At 34.9% G+C, this 23,463-nt stretch overlaps 1 protein-coding gene across 9 annotated transcripts in view; it reads left to right on the top strand.

The window, feature by feature from the left end:
• LINGO2 (leucine rich repeat and Ig domain containing 2) overlaps window positions 1–23,463 on the top strand; it is a 1,109,656-nt gene that overhangs the window by 223,080 nt on the left and 863,113 nt on the right. For 8 of the 9 annotated variants that reach the window (XM_054689315.1, XM_054689312.1, XM_054689314.1 and 5 more), the window contains exon 2: window positions 2,526–2,622. The exons of the other annotated variant lie outside the window; for it this stretch is intronic. The gene's annotated coding sequence lies outside the window, so the exon portion shown is untranslated. The remainder of the gene's footprint in view (window positions 1–2,525; window positions 2,623–23,463) is intronic. 9 annotated transcript variants of the gene reach the window in all.

Below are 23,463 nucleotides of genomic sequence, written 5' to 3'. Positions count from 1 at the left end.
CTGTTTCATAGGTGGTTCTTAAATTTTGGACCTTAGATCTATGGTGCTCCCAGGATACTCAGAGAGTCTGCTGTAAAAAGAATTTTTTAAACTAAAATTAAGATATTTTTTGCCTTTTCACTGCATCAATAATTGCACTGGTGGTAAAATTATTGGTATCTTAAGACAATTCAAAGTGGTAACAACAGACTGTTAGTCATTGTATTTTTTGCCAGTGCATATTAAAAACTGAAAAACAGTATGATATTTCTCAAAATATTTTATTTGTTTTACAGATTAATTCATTTATGCATGCAAGAACTGGGGCACAGGTCAAAGGTATGGGGGGGTGAGAGGATTCACCAGAGACAGTGTGGGAAACAGAACAGGCAGACTGACTGAAATACACTGCTGAGGGGAGCAGCGGGCGAGATAGGAAAGGTCTACTGCCTATTATTTTTATTATATATATATTTTTTAAAGATTTATTTATTTGTGTATACAAGTACTGGGTATAGTCAGAAGCACAGGAGGGTGAGAGACTTCATCAGAGTCAGAGCGGGGAACAGAACAGGCAGACTGACGAAATACACTGCTGAGGGGAGCAGCCGGTGGCAACATGTGGGACCCTTGCTGGTGGCCAGGGATTGAACTGGTGCTGCAGAGGCTGCAGGCAGCTTCACAGCCCAGTGCTCAACTGCTGCACCACCAGGGGAGGCCCATTTGCCTGTTGATTTTGATTTTTACTTTATTATAGTTACTTTTTTTTTCCTGATCCCTTATTGGATCCTCTACAATCCTTCTATAGTTAGAGGAGGAACACCTGCTTTTGAAACAAATACCATGTAATATAAAAATAGGTTAAACAGCTTTTGAAGACCTGAACATGGAAAATGTGGCTCCTGATGTTTCAGAGAGATCGTCACTATAGAATGAAGCTCCACCCTTTGGGATTAGGCAACAAAAGGAAGGTTGAAATTAATAGGAACTGCAAAGAGGGAAATGAATACTGAGATCCCTATTTCTTGGAGGTGGTGCTTTGCAGCAAGTGTTGGGTTCTCAGAAACTCCATGGAGAGGCATCAGGGAGCACGGACTCAAGAATTCTTAGGAGAGGATATGAGTAGCCTTATGCTGGCACCTCAGAGTTCTGGAAGGGCTTGAAAAATCTGTAGACAGAAACTGGTTTCTTCTCACAGGATAAAGGGTGATTGCTAAGGTAATGTGGTAGTGAATGAACTTGAGGGAATAAGCCCATACTCCCTTTCTCTTGCCCTGTGTCCCCCAACCCCAAAACTCCCTCCATTGCCCCCACTAGAAAACCTGACAGGGAGTCAGCTGGCGAAGGAGAAATGTGGTGTGCAGAAATCCAGCCCCCAAATGTTAATGCAATATAGAATCTGGGTTTTTGAGTTATGAACAGCTTAAAAACTGACAAAATTCTGAGCTGACCTCTATTGAGAAGGAAATTAGAGCAGTTTTCTTTGTTCAGTCTGTACCTGAAGTGAATCTATCAAAAAGATTTGAGTTGTCAATAGTATTTAATGGACCCAGTGGACTCATTTTCTTGTGTAGTTTTGGGATAAGAGTCTCACTTGTGCCATCGAGTAAGCTATAATTAGTATTTTTGAAGAAATAGAATTCAGGAAGATACCAGGAGAGCCAAAGCAACAGAATTTGTTCTAAAATGACTAATTTAAAATTAATCAATATGACATATCTCTTTAAACTTGAGATGTTTCACACAATCAGGTTTTCAGTACTTTCATTAGTATGATTTGCATAACCAAGGTTTATTTCATTTTTTTGTGGGGGGTAGAGGATTCTATTATAATGAAACCAACAAGTTATTAGAAGGTTAGACCTGAGCTGATGGATAAATGTGATTTCACTGTATTTTATATGATTGCAGAGCAATTTCTTATAATAAATTTGACTTGTAATGTGTATGTATGAGTGTGTGTGAAAGATTTCTAAGAATAACAACCATTAAGATTGCTAGATTTTTGTAACAAAGTATAATATCTGGTAAACTTGTGGATGAGGTCTTAACTGCAAAACTTCCAAGGCTTACACACACACACAAATTTTATTTTTTTGCATTTTTATTATTTTTATTTTTGTATTCATCTTTTGAAATAAGTCCACAATCGTTTTTATTTTTCTGACATTCTTGCTTTTATTCCTTTATCATTTATAAGCTATATTGATACGTAGATAATTTATTTCGAAGCAAATTGGGTAAAATGACTCAGTTTGATGTGGGAAATATTTAACACTCTAAGTATTGTTTTCCAATACCTATTTAAGTGGGTATTGGATGATAATGAAATCCACTATGTGAAAACACTAGCAATAGTACCCAACCGGAAGTGAGTGCATTAGGTGGGATTGTGAATATGAACCCTGAAAGTGTAAAAATTTTTGTCATAAATGGGGCAAAAGCAGTCAGGTGGCAAATGACATAAGGGATTTTGAGATTGGTAATACTAGAAGGAACTAACTGTTTTTCCACTTGCCCAAGAGTTTTCCTTTCATTTCATTTAGGGAATCTGATGGAGATGGTTTCAAGATGTAGAACCTTTATATATGAAGCATCCTAAATGAAGCTGGAGCATCTACAGTGTCATCACTTCATGTATTGGTAAGAGAAATGATTCTTTTAAATTGACATTTGGAGAAAGTGATGAGACCTGTGTGTATGCTTGTGTGTGTAAATGAAAATTATAAAGATCTTTATGTAGTTTTAGATTCAAAATAACTTCTTTGGAATTATTTTATGATGGTTACTTTCTGGTTCTTTCAATCAGAGCAGTGCATAAGAGAAAACTCAAGTTTGTTAATATGAATTTCCCACTATGTGTATTTGCATTGTTTATGTTATTTAGTCACACAACAGCCCCAGGGTGTAGGTATTATTGTCCTCACTGTACAGATGTAGAAAACAGACATTTAGAGAAATTGAAACTTTGCCCATGGGCCTGAACCTAGTAAATAACACAGAAGTTACTTGACTCTCTGCTCTGTTTTCTGCTCCCCATGCTGTCTATAGCAATGTGGTAGGCAAGAAGCCAGAAATTGACTTGAGCTGAGTGAGGGCAGGACTCTCGTACTTTAAACTCATTGAGAATTTGTAATTACCTTCCCTCAAATAGAAAATTGAAATGAAGAAATTTTCTTTATGTTTTCAGTAGTCTTAAAAAGAAAAAAAGATCTCTGTAAATCATTGACTAATTGCATACATGATGGTATTTCAATAAAACTGAAATTTATAGAAAAACTGACATAGGAAACATGTACTATGATTTTTCTATTCACCTTTCCTACAAAATAAAAATCTGTAGAGGTTTCTTCTTTGGAACTAGTAATAATCTTTATATATATATATATATATATCACTGGTAATACAACTCAAGTAATTTAAGTCTCATTTCCCTTTTCTGTTACTTGAACCATGAGATTGTTGTAAGATTCCATTACAGTAAGATATAATATATATCGTAAGCACCTACAATTTGTCTGACACACAGTGATATCCAATAAATAAAAGCCATATCAAAGACTTTATGATTGATGACTATTAAAACATAAAACCATAATTTTGCTGTATTTCTACTCATGACAATTTTTAATTGTATAAATATTTATGGTAAAATCACTATTCTACATTATGTAATGTTAGGATGGAATGCATTTTTATTTATATAGAAACATTTGTTTGAAGTGATTGAAGGTTGCTGATTGTAACATTTAGAATTCTAAAATATTTTAGAAGCATTAGTTAATAAATGGTTGAACATAGGATCATTTGTTCTAGGAACCAGCAATACTACTAGATTTAGTTTATCTAGATATCTTACTTGGAAATTCCCAAATGGATTTTCCCTAGTGATTACAAACCAGATACTCATTCTATCCCTGTGAGTTAGATTTGCTTGTGTTTTCAACAGTAACACTTGGGAGTTTATAAAGGGTTTTCTCAGTGGCTTTTGTTTGTGAGTCTTGCTTCTATGATGGTAATAATCAGCAAAATTTCTGTAGGAGCAGATACTAAGCCTGCAGTTGAAGATTACATTTTAACTAGCTATGTTTGTGAAATGTAGAAAAAAAAAAAAAAAGGCCAACTTTCTATGTGAGGTTCTGAGAATCCTGAAATCCTTGAGTTCCAATGTGTGTTGTTTTTTCTATGCTAGAGTAGAAACCTATGGAATTAATGAATGCAATGTAGGTATTAGGGTAGAATTTCCAACATAAATAGACCAAGGCTCCCCTAGAGCAACACAGGAAGGAAATGTAGGCCATGCATTACTTAGACTACTTTTGTTAGTTTATATTCTAAAAACACCTGAAAAAAGTGTCACTGTCTCTCCTCTGCTATATTACTTGTCAATTCAAGAGATCTGCATTTGGACAGACACTCCAAAGCAGACTACCCCAAATTCCTGGTTAACATCTAGCTTCAGTCAGATTGAGTTAAAAAAGATTTTGTTGTTTCTTGGTATATAATTTTCATTGCTTACGACCTCATTTTCTATGTATTTTTCTCTCTGTAATAACCCCATATTTGCTTCATATCTTACTATAAGTTAGTGATCAAGTTATTTAACATCTTTTAATCTTAGTATTGTCACCCTACTCCAAGAATAATAGCTATTACATCACATATATTTTAAGGATTACAATGATTATGTGCAATCAACTAATTGGGATGTTGTTGATGATCTTTTATATCTTCTAGATCTAGATCTGCTAATAGCTTTGATAACATGTGAACCCCCACATAGTAATCAAGAATTCCTAGAATCTTCCAGATTAAGGACAAACTTGGTTCAAAAGATTGTAGAGATTCCTGAATGTTGTGTGTTGGTTCAAGGAAATCTCAACTTGGACATAATTACCTAAAGGGAAAAAATGTGTTTTATTTACTGTATCAAGCTAAGGAAGATTTATTTAAGATTTGCTCGTATTCATTAGTATGGTATGGTATGTATGGTATGGTATGGTATGGTATGGTATGGTATGGTATGGTATGATAGCATGACTCTATCATTAACTTTTCACATTTGCAACTCCAGGCCAATAGTGTAAACTGTTTCCAATAACCAGGAGATCTTATTATATAAATGGGGTGCAGGGTGCTCTTCTGAGGATCCTACTTCTATGAGATGGATTGGGGTTGGATCCTACAAATCCACAATTTTAAACATGATTATTTAGAATAAGAGTAATTCTGGTATACCACACTAATTGTAGTTAAATACATTTCTTGATACTTTAAGTTTTACACAATCTAGTTCTGGAGATTTATTTTTATCAACTTCATTTAATAGCTGTTAAGACAGATAGCTAACAGGTAGGTATCAGCGATGATTCTGTACACTTATTATTCACAATAGAGTAAGTTCACAAATAATTTGATTGCTTGACAATGCAAACATTGATAGAACAAATAAGTAGAAGAGAATGCCATTCCAGTTAATAACAATAAGGATTCTGGTTATGTCAACGCTTACTGAAAATCTTCTAGAAACCATTTATTTGCATATGTACTAGCTCACCAAATCTTATTTTAGTCCTTCTCAGTAATTAGCATTCCCATTCCACAGATTAATAAAAATTTATAGTATTGGTTAATCAAATTATAGAGATAGGAAAAAGGTTCATGACTCAATGTTGGCATCAAGTTGTGGAACTGGTGCAGCTGCTTCCTAATCCTGAGATAATTCAGTTTTCAGTTATGAAAGGTTTTGTTTTATGGCAGCCAGCAGCATAAGCACATATGGGAACAATCAGCCTGTATTTGTTTTGTTTAAGCTTCTGAACACCTAATTCACCATCACCCACTGAGTTAGAATAGGCTTATTTCGTTTGCTTTGTAAAATGTTCAGAAGGAAATTTTCTGAAAAATGTCTTAAGTATTTTCTGCAAATTCTTTTGTTTTTCACCAATGTGCTTGTTGATTTTCATCAAATTTGCCAAGTGTTTGAATATCCTCTCTCAGTAAAAATCAACTATCAGATATATACCTTAATAACTAGGTATATGATCTTGTAATGTATCTACCTGTCTGGCTGTCTGGCTGTCTGTCTCACTCATTCACTCACTCATTTATTATCTATCTGCATGTCTCTCTATTAGTGGGACATGAACTGTGATAACAGGTACAATTTCTTCCAGGTTATATTCTTACAGGGTGCTTATACATGCATGTGTTTCCTCCTTCTCTATGACATGGAAAATGAATGTCGGGTGTACTGTCCTGATGAGCTATCCTGAAGGTAGTAGAACAATAACCTAGAAAAATCCTGATTTCTTTGCTTAATTTATAGAGCAAAACAGTCTAAAACTGTTTCTCTTCTGAATGTTATGTGAAAGACAGATAAGCTTCATTTGTTAAACCTCTGCTGCTAAGTCATTTTCCATGGTAACCTATATAATTTAGGGAATTAATGTATTCTTCCATAAGTGTGTAAATGGATATTTTAAGTATACTAGTATAAAATTTAAGTTTTAGATACAACAGAGGAGAAAAATGCACCATTATACTGGAGGGAAGAGAGAGAGACTAAGATCAGAAAATGTTTTGTGGAGATTTTACTTCAACAAATATGAGTTCAGTGCATCTACTGAATTTTGAAAAATGAGGAGATAGACTCAGGCATATTAAATGACTTCTCCATAATGTCACAGCTAGTTAGATGCAGAGGGTGGACAGAGATTGATATCCAAGTACTTCTGATGTTATAGTCATGCAATCAGCAATTCTTGCCGTAGAGTTCTTTAATTCTTAGCTATTTTGATAACTGATGCTAAGTCACTGGAGGATACTGCCCCCTAACCTCATTATCTATTCTACTTGCTTCTTAGCACTAGCTTCTCAGTTATTGTCATATGCATATCATAACATATCGTAATATTCTAATGTTAATTTTACCATTTTTATTCATGAAATTAATATATAATACAGAGAACATGATGTATAAATTCAGATATTTTTCAAACAAACAACTTTACTGCAAGTGTTCAAAATGGGATTGTGCTTATCAACAACCTCTTTCAACTTCCCACCTCCCCTTCCTAATAGCTCCTCTTCCATTTTGCAAAACAAAGGGATGCTTTTCACTGTTGTCCTTACTTCCAAGAGAATGCCATTCTGAGAAGTAGGAAATTTAGGGATGATCAACCAGGGAAGATTCAGGAATAAACTGTTATTCCCTCAGGAATAATTCTAGGAGCAAAACTAGGCAGTTTAGGGAAGAAATAAAGGTAAGCACTTTATTTCAATCTACCTGTTTTCTGCTACATGATCAACCATCTATTCATCCATCCCATCTTCCTTCAGACTCCCTCTATTTAAGGTGGAAGTTTCAAACAGGTACATACCCAAGATTTTAGGGAACATATACTTAAAGCAGATATAAAGTTTACAATAAGTCCTAAATTGTATGCTCTGGAGCTATACAAACATAAAATTTGTGTTTGATGTCAATTTAAAAAATATGTGAAAGTGTAGTGTGTATTGTTTCTTTCTTCAAAATTATTTCAAAGAAAAACATATTTGAAGCCCTCCTCCCTAATGTAGTTGTTTCTCTAGGAAATGGCTGAGGAAGGGTAGGAGGTCATGTATCCCTATGTTTCCATCCTTCCCCAGACTCCCTACCTCCAAGAATTTTCAGACTTATTTTATGGTTGCTGGATATTTTCTTTTTGAGTAGCTCAAACGTTTTGGTCAACCTTTTGAAGATAAATATCACCCAAGTATTTTGAAATATTATAATTCTTATTAATTTTACCACCTTTTTTTATTGAAGCAATTAATATATAACATAGAGGCATTTATTTTATCTGATTTAAAATATATACTTATAACAAGTTTCAGAACACATGAATTAGATGAACAAATATACAAATGAAAGATTTATTTTAGTGTAGAATACACAATGACAAGAGATTTAGATCTTAACATGAGAGCAATTATAGTATTATATATATATATATATATATATATATATATATATATATATATATATGTATGTATCTTCCTAGTTTTGAAGATTTATTTTCTGATCTGCTGAGCTTATTTTATCTTGCATGGCTTTATCACCCAGTATTAGATAATTTAATTGCACAATATCAATAGCATGTTAAGTGTAAAGAAGGCACTTGTGGTGGTATCATATGTTGCTCCAAGCTATATCACACAATCATTGAGAATGAAGTATGAGGGTGTTTCTTCTTAGTTTTGAAGGATGGCACTAAAGTTGTGATTGCAACATAATTAAATCTCTATATCTAGATGTTAATAAATATCATTTTCTCTTAGAATTCAAAAGAAGTGTCAGGACTCCTAGACTTCACTGACACTGGTCATAATCTCTAAGCTTTTTTAGTACATTTTGAGGCTAATGACAAGCTTGATAACTATCAAAAGAATGTTGCTACTTTGCACCCCATATTCAACTCTATTACTGAATCAGCTCATTTTTCTTTAACTAGATTTTTCCTTCTCTCTCTCTCTCTCTCTCTCTCTCTCTCTCTCTCTCTGTGAGAGTAGTAGTGATTTTGGAGTTAAGATGTAAATACAAGTGTTCTTTTTAAGTTCTTTTTAAGATGCATTTGTAATTTTTCTTTTCAGGGGCATTTAAAGCAGAAAGTGCATAAATAAAACTAATTGCATAACTCTCTCTAGATGCATGTCAAAGTCTTGACATGTTCAGGCCCTATAATTGGCATTGTATATTCAAAGTCAGTTTTGCAAACAGCAGGGACACAGGCTGTATGAGAGCTGCCTGTTAAATAGGGGCACTCTGTAGTAATGGAAGGTCTGTCAGCAATCCTTCATTGTTACAGCAGCCACTAACCAGAGTCTCACAAACCCTTTTCTATTTCTTATATATTACCCATTTCTATTTCTTATATATATATATATATATATATATATATATATATATATATATATATATATATATATATACACAAAGCTTTTTGGCCTGTTTTCTGATTTTATTAGCTGCTGCATTATTGTTAAGTATCTTGACTTTTAATCAAGGTCAGAAAATTATGTTAGAATAATTCTAATTTTTATACCAAACAAAACCCAACATATGTTATACCTTAAGAACAATAAAATTTTATTTCTAAGTCATTGAAAATCAAGACTAAGACAGCTGCTGTATCGACAGTTTATGTAAGAAGAAATTCAAAGATCTAGACTCCTTTTGTCTTGTGCCTTGCTACTGTCAAAATGTGACTTTCACTGCTTCAGTTAGTTGGGGGAGAAACCATAAGGAGGTTCTTGTAGGCCAGGTCCAGAGGTGATGTGCCACACTTCATTCATGTTCCATTGTTGAGAATCCACCAATAAAGTAGAGACAGGGGATATCACCTACTGTGTATCTAGGAAGGAGGAAACAAAGTTTTGACAAACAACTAATTTGTCTCTGCCAAAGAACACATAGGATTTTGAAAGTGCATTGATCAAAATTGTAAACAGGGGAAGAATAAGACCAAAAGTGAAGGCAGACACAGGCAGTGAAAAAATTGTAAAATTTGACAAAATAATACCATAACTATAATTATATTGATCTTCTCATGCAGAACAAACAATGCTGATTAGTTTTGCAACTATTGACAAATTAAACATATTAATAAGATAGAACTTCTACTTTTAAGCCCTTCAGGAAGCAATTATATAAACCAATAACTAATTGTATTACCATTTTTACCATTTTATATAAGCATAATTGGGGGAATTTTTACAATTTCATGAAAGCATTATTGGGGAAAACATTGGCTAGCGAGATCAGGGAAGACTACCTAGAGGTGACATCGTTTAATCTGATTGTAAGTGTGAATTTTTTTCCCACAGAACATAAATTTTTAGGAAACATTAAATTCATGGTCACATATGAAAAAGTCTAACCATCAAGGGGTATGAGAGAATATACCATTAGGAGAAACAGGAAGTTCTTTTGCATGGGTGGGAGATAAAATCTTTATAGTAGGAAACAGAGACCTGGGAAAGTCAGTTTATGAATGACTGCAACTTCACCAGTGAATGTAATAGGTTTTTGAGTTAGGTGTTAGCAGAGAAAGAGTGAATGACCTCCCTGTATGTCAAGTTTTCATTGTGTCATCAGGGTGCAAAGGAAATCATCACATATCCCTCTGAGATTTTCTATGCCCGCAAATAATCAAACAAGTATCAAATAGATTAATAATAAAATAAAAGTCAGAAAAGAAATTTAATAACTTGTCTGCCTCCTGCAAACATGGCAGAGAGCCAGCATGATTGAGTAACTTGATCACAAACCTTTAGTTGGAATTTTAAATAACTTAGCTGTCCTGGAATTTGGGGAGGAGAACGTAGAGTCAGTTAGGGAGGTTAGTAGAGCAGGCATAGTAGACAAAACTATGCAGCGTAAGTTCTGCCTTCTCTATTACAAAGAAATATGGGTGGTGGTGCTAGCGGTTAAGACACAATCTGTGAAGCTATATGCAGCTTCTGCAGCATGAGTTCGATCCCTGATCAGGGAGCTACCCACATGGCACAGCAGACCTCTTCTGACTCGCCCGCTGCTCCCCTCAGCAGTGTATTTCAGTCAATAGGCCAGTTCTGTTCCCCACTCTGTTTCTGGTGAATTCTCTCACACCCCTCACCCCTGGCCTGTACCCCAGTTCTTATATGCATAAATAAATAAATCTATAAAAAAAGAAATATGGGAATTAGGTCTTTTCAGAGACATTTACATGTAAATCTATACAGAAATTTATATGTAAATATATTTTCAAAAGTACCTTCCACCCTTTCTTTAGAGCTCCTCCCTTAAAACCAAATTTTTATCAAAAGGATATATTTTGAGGTGGCCAGTATTTGCTCCCCCATAACTGTTAATACTCTTAGAGTCTTCAGTAGTCTTGTAACAGAAGGCCATAAGGCACTCCTCTGGTCACTCTTTCTACATCATACATGTTTCTAGGGAACTATAAAAGAGATCAAGGGATATAAATAGAATTTGCTGAAATAAGGTAAGTTGAAGAAAGTTATTAAAAACACAGATTTTATTGGATTTAAATATAAGTTGACTTTACATAAGTATGACAGCACAACGTCTTGCTACGGAACAGTTCCTACTTTGGGGTTCAATTTCTATCTGAGAGCTTTTGTTTCTTAACATTTGCATTTCAAGGAAACAAAACGCACAGAGCGTAGAGATGTAAAATGGTATTATACGTGGCATAATGTATAGTATAAACAGCTTACAATAAAATGTGAGAGGAAAGAGATGAATTGAACAAGGAATAGTTAAGCAAAAATGAGCTAGAATTTCAAGATTTGGAAAATTCTAAGCCTGTCAATATTACAAAAAAAAGAAGATGTTTTAGTGAGAAGACCAAGGATGTGACTGAACACTCACTCAGTCATCTCTGAGTGGATAACGTCAATCATCTCTGTATAACTCTGAATAGATGTTGGTTTATATCAGCCTAGATACTGCTAGTTTGGATTACAGGGGACTGAGAGGCAAAGAAATAAAGGCATATTTTTGGATTCCTGAGGTTCTGCAGGACAAGACAATAGAATTTTATATTGTGCAGTGTTGAACATGCCTTATCCTTAAAGAAAAAGGAAGAATTACCTGGAGGACAATTTAACTATCAGGTTTAACTATGAGCTTTATCATCTAATGTTGGTATGTGTGCCACCCTTTATTTGCATGGTTTTAATATGATGACTTAGGCAATAACACTAGAGAGACTCACATAATAAATAAAATTATCATAATGCTGTCATATTTTGGTGACCTTCTATTTCCACTGTTATCACTAACTTTACACAAGATTTTTTTGAAGACATCACACCATTGTCAAAGTCTCTTCCTTTAGAATTCTCATATATAAGATTTTGTTCTTACTACTGACTTGTTATTATAAAAGAATTTAAACACCAGGCTGTCTTTAATGGCATTCTTTCCAGAAAGTGGGAGGAAATTGGTTTCCAAATAACATATTTGAATTTATACCCGAAGGATTAATAGATATATTGTGAAAGACTATTTGTATTGTTAGGCCTCATGGAAATATTTCCACACTTATCTGCTTTCTTCTCAGGCCAAATGAGCAAACAAATCAACATCAGACATATTATAGGGGAACAAAAAAACAAATTTAATTGCATACATATGTAGAATTTATATCCCAGTAAATTCTAAAGGAAATGGGATGAATCAGAGGTGAGATAAGGAATGGGTTAGCAGCCTATGGCTTCAATGAGAGTGGAGGGGGTCTCACAAGAGTAGAAACATGACTTCCTATGACAAATTCTTGCCTCTAGATGTTTGCTCTGTCTTAAGATAATTTTCTCCAATAAAAAAAGGTTATTTCTGAAGATGCCCCTGTAGGATCTATCTTTGCAAAAGGATCATGTATGTTTTTCTCAATATGTCCATGGTAGGCTTCTTCCATCCATTAAGCATCACTTGGTATGGAAAACTAAGACCAATCAAGGCCCAGAGATCCTCTGGAAATGCATTACCATTACTTAGAGACAGTAGATTGTTTTATTTATTTATTTATTTATGTTTTTAAAGATCTGTTTACTTATTTTACACAAGAACCGGGGTACAGGCCAGATGTGCGGGAGGGTGAGAGGATTCACCAGAAACAGAATGGGGAGCAGAACAGGCAGACGGACTGAAACACACTGTGAGGGGAGCAGCAGGCGAGGCAGGAGAGGTCTGCAGTGTCATGTGGGTCCCTCGCCAGCTGGCCAGGATTGAACCAGTACTGCAGAGGCTGTGGACAGCTTCACAGCAGGATGCTCAACAGCCTGCACTACCAGGGGAGGCCCCAGATTATTTTAGATAAAGAGTTAGTTAGATAAAGTGTTACCTTTGCCTTTTTTCCTAGTTGAAGAAGCAGTCACTGCTCCTCTTTCTTATTACCTAGAAGAATGTCGTTTTGGGGGTACCTTCCTTAGATAGGTTTATCAGTGGACATTTCCTCCCTATTAGAGAAACTCATCTTGACTCTTAGAGTAAAAGAATGATGTTCTTTTTCCTGTCATGTGAAATCTCCCCTTGTTTTCTCCTTAATGCCATAGGTTCTTAAACACAATGTGTTTATCCCTGGTCTCCCCATTTTACTTATGAATTTATAGCCATGTGAATTCTCTATGCATATGTTATTAAAATTTGACTTTTTAACCTACTAATCTGATGTTTATTTCTTCATTAATTCAACCTCTGAAGAACCCAGAGGGGTTGACATGTGTTAGGAAAAGCCTACTCTGGACTTGTTGGGAAAAAAACAAAACAAAACTGTAAACATTTTGGGAATACTATCCTGTATTATTAAATGTTTAAAAGGCCTGAATTATGAAAGAAATGTTAAGGCCTTACTAGTTGGGTTCCATGCCTTTTTCTCTGTTGTTCTCTGTCTCTATGAAACAAAATACTTATTTTCTCTAATATGACTCTCATTTTATACCTTTTAATTAGCTGCTAGAATATGGCACTTTTTAATGTTTCTCCAACAAAGTATGCTGTCCCTTTTTTCTTATATGACAGTTTTTTATTTTTTTTTTTAATTCTCTTAAGGTTGAGTATTATTTCAGCAAGTCTTCCAACTAGAGTCACAGATTTTAATTTCTGGAAAACAACTGAGTTATAATGTTACCAAATAAGCTTAACAATAAGAAATGCTTTTCAAAGATGTTAAGATTATAATGCAAATTTTTAGAAAATGCATTATAATTAACGCTTTTATGACTTCAGAACATATATTCATTAACAACTGGGTTTAGATACAGCTTCTGATTGCTTTTTACCAAAGATATATGAATAGATTCCTCACTGTGCACCATTGCTATGCATATGAATATATGGTGAAGTTACATGTTCTTTTTTATGCAGGTATAAAAAAAGGATTTTGTATGCATCAAGATTTATCATATTGCACTATTCAGCACTAACACTGTATCTTTCCTGCTCTCCCAAACTAAATCTTTGTCTATATCTTAACTATAGGAGTGTAACAAAAAGGAGTCAGAAAAAAAATTAGGTCATATAATAGAATACTGTACCACTGCTCCAGAAGCTCTTTTTAGCACTGGAAGGTTTGACATTACAGGGTTTGTAATCACTGCTAAGTATATCTATGTCTATAGATAGGTCATGCTGTTATCCAACTTGAATTTCCTCATAATTGTAAACCTATTTGGGTATTTGAAAATTAAACCCCTTATCATGTATAACATATTAATCCTTTAATATAAGTTGCTAAAAACATCTCTCTGGAATTTGTAGGTTTTATATATAGATAGATAGATAGATAGATAGATAGATAGATAGATAGATAGATATCTGTACACATATATGTATCACACACACATACACACATATATATATAAATATATATATATCCTTTTAAATTTTTTTGGGTATCTAAACCTTAAACTGTTTATTTAAAAAAAAAATCTAAAGACCAGTATTCACATGTGTCATTCTCTTAAATTTTTGATGTTTTCTCTTAAAGAAATATAATTACTAGACATGTATATATCTTTAGTAAAATCAAAACTAGTGTCAAACCTCGGATCTTTGAAATGGACAGCATTGTTATCATGATGGATTTGCTCAGCAGACAATAGCTCCATTACCAAGACAATCTGAATTAATCTGAAATTGAATCAACCCTGGAACAACATGAAGCAATTTTAGATTAAGACATATAAATATCATGCTATAAACTTCAAATTGAATTCAAAATAAATTGAAATTTTTATTGTCTTGCTTTTATTGTTTTTCCTTTTATACCTTTGTTTCAAGGGGCAAAGTTATAGGAGATTTTGTTTTTAGTGTATGAACATGAATATTGGAATACCAAATATACATATCTGAAATAAAAGGTATTTGGATTTTTTAGCAATCAAAAGTATTTCCTTCTCCTTTTACATAAAGTTTCCTTGTTCTCACCTGCAGCATGAAATTATTTACAGCCTGTGACAAAATGGAAAAGACAAAGTTATTAGTCTGTTTGTCAGTCAAAGTCAATTAAAGAAGTTGCACAAAAAGTAGGCATTTATCTGGTGGACACTCCTAAATTAAATTAATCATTTAGAGAATTTTTAAAGAGGCTCATTAGCTCATTTATTTGTAATTACTGCCACTATCTGGGCATAGTGCCTTTAGGTTCTGTTTTGATAAAGGATTGTGTTCTCTTAAAAGATAGCCTTTTTGGTCAGCCTAAACCAATATAAAAGGAGCTGAAAATCATATGTAGGTCAAAAATGATTCGAAGACAAATAAAATGAGTCTTGGTGACCAAGTTCAGTTATCTGTAAAAAGAATTGGCATTTTCAGATACTTTCAGATATTTTTCACTCAAATCTTCACATTGGCCAGGAGGAAATGTTAGGCTCTAAGAGTCTTTCCCTGTTCTCTACCCACACAGAATATTTTTACATCCTAATAAAATCTTCGGTGCCTGCCTGTACAACCTATCCTGTGCTATAAAATATATACTCTATTGTCTTTGTTTGCTACTGTAAACCAATATCTGAAAATAGAGGGAATACATTTTTTATTAAGAAATATGTTTAGGGCCTTCCCTGGTGGCGCAGCTGTTGAGCAGTGGGCTGGGAAGCTGCCCGCAGCCTCTGCAGAGCCAGTTTGATCCCCTGCTGCCAGCGAGGGTCCCACATGGTGCGACAGACCTCTCCTGCCGCTCCCACTGCTCCCCTCAGCAGTATATTTCATCAGTCTGCCTGTTCTGTTCCCTGCTCTGGCTGTGGTGAATTCTCTCAGCCTCCCACGCTTCTGACTATACCCAGTGCTTGTATAAATAAATAAATAAATAAATAAATAAATAAATAAATAAATAAATAAATAAATCTTAAAAAAAAAAAAAAAACATGTTTAGAAGTAGATATGATGGGTTAATTAAGACTTCTTATACAATTCTTAGATGAGGAGACTAGTTCTGGTTTGAAGAGAAGCTTTTAAATCATGTGTTGAGATTAGGCCTAAGCTCAGAAATTTGGATAACCAATGCAGCGGGGGATGGGGGGTGGGGGTGACTTGACAATTTTATTTTAGCAAGATCTCCCTGGCAGTTTTAATAATAGACTGGAGATGGGTATCAAACAAACTGTGTAGCATAATGTTAATTATATATGAAAGAAGTGATTAAGATATAAAATAAAGCAATAACAATCAAACTGGAGAGTAAATACTAGTATCGGGAAATATTTAGGTGGTGCATTTATAAGCTTTACAACAATATTTTGAGTGGGAGGTAGATAAGAATGAGTTCCTGATTCTTGATTTAGTTAGAATGATACAGGAGGAAACATAAGCTTAGTGAGAAAAAGGTTACATTTGAGGGGCTTAGAAAAGTAGAGGAAACATTCTTGAATTCAAGCAAATTCTGAAGTGGCTTAAAGATTTGAAAGTCCAATTAAAAAAGATGAAAGATCAAAAATAGAACCACTGGTACCAAACTGAGTACTGTGAAACAGAGTGCAGACTGAGGGATACCCTGGAACCCCCAAACATGCACATTCTAAATGGGTTCTGCAATCTGCCATATAAAGACAAAACATACTCTTAGTATGAAAGAACTTTAATGGGATTAGTGTACATAGAAGAGTTGAAAGGATAATAGTTTCCAATAAAACACTCAAAATTACCCACCCCCTCATAGATAAATGCCCAGCTAAACAGGTTTGGCCCAAAGCTGGGCCACTGAGGCCCAAAAACTTGCCACAAGTCTAAGGCACCTTCTGGTGGGGAACCATAGGAAACAGGCAGAAGTAGTCTGGGATGAAAGGAGCAAAATCAAAGTACACATCAAGATAATGGCTGCTTTGTCAGCCTCCCCAAGAGACTCTCACACACATCTCCTCCAAGTGTCTTTACATGTCTCAGCTCCATGTGTCTCCTTCCATATGCTTTAAGTCCCTGGTACAAGTCCAAAGTCAAGAAGCAAGAGTGACTTCTTCACATGTTTCTCCAAAATTGCTCCAAGGGTTCACTCCAAGTTTTCTCTGGCCTCTCTTTGCTACTCAGCTCCCCCTTTCATTAGGTGAGATAGGGAACATAGAACCTCCCATTTAAGGAAATCCCTCTCTATCACAAACCAAGACTTCATATCTAACTTAATTGTACTTTCAACCCTTTTTAGGAGTGGCATTTTAAAACAGTCAATCTGGAATTAGATGGTTAGCCCTAATGAGGTATCCATCATATGAGACGCCTTCCTCTCTGGTAAGGAAAAAGAATTCCCCACTCTTTCCTGAATCAATACTTTCTTTTACTGATAACCTCCTTGTCTCACCCTATTCCTGTATCTAAAAGCCTTCCATTTTGTAGAACTCAAGTGCCTTTTTCTCTCACTAGATGGGATGCTGCCATCTTCATGAACCATTAATAAAGTCAATTAGATCTTCAAATTTATTTGTATGAATCTGGTTTGTTAACAGCACCCATGTCATTGGATTTCTCTGATTATTAAGTGACTTAATTTCTTCAACATTCTAGCACAGTGTCTTGACTACAGTAAGCTCAATAAATGTTAGCTATTGTTTCTGGTGATGGAATGGACAATGTGGATATTTGAATTAATCTAAGATGGAAGATTGTCTCCAATACTGAGTCAGATAGATATCGAATACAGAGGAGATAATTACGGCTATAAGGAAGGATGCTTAAAATGATGTACATCAAAGTAAATGGGGAAAAGTCTGCTAAATGTAGGAACAAGGAGTAAATATTCATAAATATATCTCGAAGTTGATATATTACTGTTTCCTGAAAGGTAGTCATATTTTCATGTTCTCCTCCTCCAATCTTTGATTTTCTTAAGAATCTATTTGATTTATATATGCTGTTTTGTCATTTTCACATTAACATAAAAAAGCTCTTTGCATTTGAAATCATTGATTAATGCTTCACTTGCTAAACAGTTATAGTACAGTCCTACATTTCCTTTATCTAACCTTGGAGCTGAACAATTAGAAAAGCAATTTTATACTGTGTCATGATTCTGACAAGAGTCTTCATTTTTCTTCACTTCACCATAGAACTGTGTGGCCACTGACAAAACATGAAGTGATTAAATGCAGGCAGGCATGTAAAGTAAAGCCCCAGATCATAGCTGTGCATCTTTATAAGAAACAGGTCAGACCAACAGTCCCTTCTTACATTGCAAATGTGTGTGATGGTACAAAAGTAACTTGGTAGTGGGAAAAATGGATTGTACCTGTTCAGATGGAGGCAGAAATGCTCATGGAGGCGTTGTAAAACAAGCTTCTAAACAGCAGAGAGACACTGAGCTGCCTTCAGGGAAATGAAAAAGAACCGCAAATTAAGCATGGTATGGTTATTCACTTTTGTATATTAGTGTCTCTAACTCCTATAAATGCTGTTTAGGGCTTTTGCATGCTCAAAACTGTCATTTAATCTGGAATGATGTCAGTACATATTTGAAAGTCATTTTGAAAACTTACTGGAAAGGATCTGACATCCATACCATAATGTATATGTCTGGGGACATGGTAGCAGCTTATTTGCCACAGCAAGTTTAATCTAAATCACCAAGTATCCAATTTACCATGAAAAATGAAATACCAGGAGTTTTTTTCCTCCTCAGAGTTATTAAACTACCTGAGTTCTGCCAGAGCAGGAAATGGCTCATGTAGAAAATATTTAATTGCCTGCGTTCTAAGACATGAGTGTTCTGAATTTAAAACAACATATAATGAAAAGCAATAAAATAATATTGCCAAGAAACCTTTTATCATAGGTGATTGCCTAATCCCCAAAATGTCTCTGGAAGAGCACCGAGTTAGTGTTCAGACAGGATGAAGCCTAGTCCTTAATTAGCCATCAATTAGCCATAGAACTTAAAATTCCTCCTTCCATAGCAATCTCCCGTTTGCCTTCCTTTCTTCTTTTCCCCTCTTTCTCTTAATTCACTGCCCCTCTCCTTTCATTCCTCCCTAGATCATTTCTAAAGTATCCACTATGTTCCAGCATCATGTTAGCCTCCAGATACAAAGATAAAAGATACTTTTCCTGCCATCAAGGAAGGTTAGGGAAGATTGTGTCTATTCCAGATAAGATGATTCACATCCCCTTGCAATCCTGGTATTCATGTTCAAAATCTTATTACATTGTCAATGTCATTCTTTTATTTGATTACTTGGAGAAAATGAGTCTAGAGTGCAAAGTTACGTAGCTGGCTTTCAAGAGGCATTCATATAATCAGGATTTACTCAGCACTATGCTGTGCCAAGCATTGTGCTGTGAGACCATCATGGAAATAAACACTGGGTAAAATAGAATCATACATTCTTGTGCTTGCAATTCTAATTGAATGTGCAGGGGTCAGCAGACTCAAGATGGCATCAGGGAAAGGAGTAGCCCTAGTTCATAAAAAGTAAATGAAGGACACTTAAGGCAGAGAGAATACACATTTTACTCTGGAGAAAACAAATTGCGTTTGTCAACTTGCCAGTCATTTGACATTCCTGCGACACAAAATAAAGAAGGGGCTGAACAGGGATAGATAACCTTGAAGTCGATACGGAGAAGTCAGAAAGAACCTTTCAAAGGAGTTTGGGTTATACTGAGTAGAGGACAGGTTTCCCCCTTTTTTTTTTTTTAAGATAGAGTCTGAAAACTTTATTTTTTTATTAATTGATTATTTTATTTTTTACATCATTGTTCATTTTTAAACAATATTTGCTTCCCCACCAGTGTAGCACCCATAGAATTTCCTTCACCAATCACCCGTGCGCCATCACCTCAGTCCCCTGTGCTCCTCCCTCCCTCCTTCTGATCCCTCTCCCTCCTCCTCCCCTGCAGGATGTCTCTGGTTTATAATTGTCTGTTTTTGCTTTGTTGTGTTTTGTACTGTTATTTTTTTTACACTGATTTCTGTTTGGTTTCCCTGTATTCCTGCTACAAGTGAAACCATCTGATATTTTTATTTTTTCCTCTGGCTAATTTCACTGAGCATAATTATTTCTAGCTCCATCTACCTTGCTGTGAACAACATTATTTTATCTTTTATGATTGCTGAATAATGTTCCATTGTGTATATATACCACATCTTCTTGATCCAGTCATCTATTTTTGGGCATTTGGGTTGTTTCCTGGTTTTACCTATTGTAAATAGTGCTGCAATAAACATAGTTATACAGGTGCTCTTTTGAATCAACGTTTTTGTATCCTTTGGGTAGGTCCCTAGGAGTGGAATTGCTGGGTCATATGGTAGCTTCATTTTGAGTAGACTGAGGAACCTCCAGACAGCTTTCCATGGTGGTTGGACCAATTTGCACTCCCACCAGCACTGCAGGAGAGTTCCTTTTTCACTACATTCTCGCCAATATTTGTTGTTGCTTATTTTTTTAATATGCGCCATTCTTACTGGTGTAAGGTGGTATCTCAATGTGGTTTTGATTTGCATTTCCCTGATAATTAGGGATGTTGAACATTTTTTCATATGCCTGTTGGCCATTTGCATTTCCTCTTTGGAGAAATGTCTTTTAAGTTCTTCTGCCCATTTCTTGACTGGGTTGTTTATTTTGTTTTTGTTGAGTTGTGTGAGTTCTTTGTATATCTTTGTGATCAGTCCCTTATCAGTTGACTGGAGTGCAAAGATTTTTTCCCAATCAGTGGGTGTCTCTCTGTTTTGATTAATGTCTCTTTGGCTGTGCAGAAGCTTTTCAGTTTGATGTAATCTCAGGTGTTTATATCTTTTCCTTGACTTTCTTTGCTTTGGGTGATGAGTCTTTAAAGATGTTATTGCAATGTATGTCTTGTAGTGTTTTACTTATATTTTCTTCTTTATATTTTACAGTTTTAGGTCTTATGGAGGACAGGGTATTAAGCAGGTTTTCATGATCAGATTTACCCTTAGTATAATAATTAATTTTAAAAGACTTATGATAAGGTATTAAAGGAACGGGCTGAAGTTCAGACCGTTATAAATTAGTTCTTTCCAAGTAAGATAACATTATGTTTTAGATATGACACTTAGTCTCAATCTCAGGGATGACAAAACTTACTTTTGATAGTTCATGTAAGTTGTATTCTGAATTTGCTTTTCCACAGGCTGGAAACATATTAATTTAAAGGCCTTAGTGAGTTTGAAACCTCCCACAACTTTGCAGGGTTGTGCCATCACCCCTTGATTTACATAGTGTCATAAGGAGAAAAAATGTGCACAGTTAGTTATCTGTCCATACAGATAATTGAAATATTCATGGATTCTTCCAGGTACACAGACTTGGAGACTGAACTGTACTCCAAGATACTGTGTTCAGAGCCAACTGGCCTGTTCTTCTGCTAAGCTGTCCTGCCCACAGGGTGCATGCGGTCAGGATGAGGAAGCCTCTGATGTTTCCTCTCTTCAGCCAGCCCAGTGAAAGCATTTTAGCTTGACACTTTTTCTTCCTTTATATTGCTTTTGTCCTGCTTTTTCTGATACACTTTTATCCCTCCTATCATCAGTAAACACTTTCAATTTCCCTAATCATTCAGACTGTTGAGAAACAAAAGCCAGAAGGGGTAGTATTCTATTGTGTTTTTCCATGTAGTGTGTACCTTCCTGAAGACAATAAGGTGCACAGCAGTACGGATAATCCAGTAGGGCTAAAGTAAAGTAAGCAAAACCTAGGAAGAAATACAGAAACAAAACAAATAATCTCAAAATATCATCTAGATTCACCTGCTTTGCATATTCTTTCCTTCCTTGCTTTCAAACTGCTTTATTTCATTGATTTTCTCAGTTTACAAATAGTCTCTACTTTCAGTTACTTAGTTGAACTTCTCCGTTGTATAGTCTTCTGTGCTGGCCTATTCATATAATGCTTCAGTTTTCTGATATTCTTTTCCTACCACATGTCACTTCCTAGAACTCCTCCCCAGTACTGCAGAGGCTCACTGAGCACAAGTACAGGACTGGCTGCCCTGCCTAGAACTTCCCATCTACCATGCTATTCTGGTTACTTTTTGTTTAATTGAGGGGATTATACTGTTATATCAAAAGTGCTCTCTAGTATAAGAATACTAAGATTCCTGGTCTCTCTTTTTAATTATTTTCCCACTGCCCCTGGGAAGAAACATCATTTCCCTAACCACTCAGTTTTTCATGTCTTGGCCAGTGCAAAAATCTAGGGAATCTAAGTCTCCACTTTCACACATCATTTGGCAGAGAGACCTCAAATAGTATGTGGTAGGGAGTTCTGTGGAAGTATTGCTACTTTATGCACCAAAATAGGCCTTTGTTACTAACCCGAAACTGAGCTCTGACACGGTTTTCTAAGGGGAAATTAATCTGTGTTCTGAATAACCACACCACACATTCCTTACATCAGTTCTAAACTGCTCATGCTTAAGATTCCCTGAACAGCTCTGTAGATTTAATAATGATCCTACTTGTGTTCCTCTCCAGGAATGAGAAGTAGACAATTTTTGTAGTTCCTGAATATGTTTTCTTGCTTTTCCTTTTTCAGTCAGTCTGCTTTGCAAGTTTAAATTGAGCATTATGTTTTTGAGAGCAAGATACTAAAATTCACAGAAAAGTTTTAAATGCCTTTGATTTAGTAATCATCTTTATAAAAATCTGTCCTAAGAAAATAAGCCCACTGTAGAAAAAGCTATATTTGCCAGATGTTTATTAAAGCATATTTATCAAAACAGCAAACAAAAGACTATAACTTTCATTAACTCTTTCCAAAAATAGGATAATTGGGTAATTGTCAAGTAAAACATGACCTCTTACTTAATGAGGTATGAAATCATGCAATGATGCTATAGAAGACAATGGTACCATGAAAGGTCTGAATTTGTATTCATGATATGATAGTTAAATTTTAATTTAAAAAGGATAAGTTTAAGAAAAATGATGAGTACATTAGGATAATGAGATTAGTGTTAACCCGCTTTGTGTTATCTAAACATCTCAGTATTATATTTATAATTAGATGAAAATATATAAAATTAAAAATATATAATAAGCTAATACTCACAAAATATAAAATAATTGAATTGGATTATCTGGTTAGAGAACACTGGAAACATTTTGGGGGCAAGCAGTTTTATTTGGATACATTTACCGCATGTAGAGAAGTATCACAAAAAAGGTTCAATATTTTTGTAATATATAATTCACATTACTAAAGTAGTGAGTCAGTAAACAAATGTAAATGAACAAATCATTAAGACTCTGTTTTTTGTTTTGTCATTGGTTAAAAACTAGGTAATTGTAACAAATGCATTAATACTAATATTTAGTGCTAACAGTCATGCTACTAGTAATAGTATTACTGTTAATATTTTGAGATACAAGTAACAACTGAATGCATGTAGGGAATAGTATATAATGTTTTTAGACAAATAAAATGTGGCTAAATGCAATTTGAAATTAATAGAAACAGAATTTATTCTGTAAGACTTAGCAGGTATATATGAAGGTG

The sequence above is a fragment of the Talpa occidentalis genome, unplaced genomic scaffold, assembly GCF_014898055.3.
Source record: "Talpa occidentalis isolate TD23 unplaced genomic scaffold, MPIMG_talOcc4v2.1 talOcc4.7, whole genome shotgun sequence".
Taxonomy (NCBI): Eukaryota; Metazoa; Chordata; class Mammalia; order Eulipotyphla; family Talpidae; genus Talpa; species Talpa occidentalis.
Note: the sequence above shows the minus strand (reverse complement) of the source record. Positions and strands in the feature narration are given on the sequence as shown.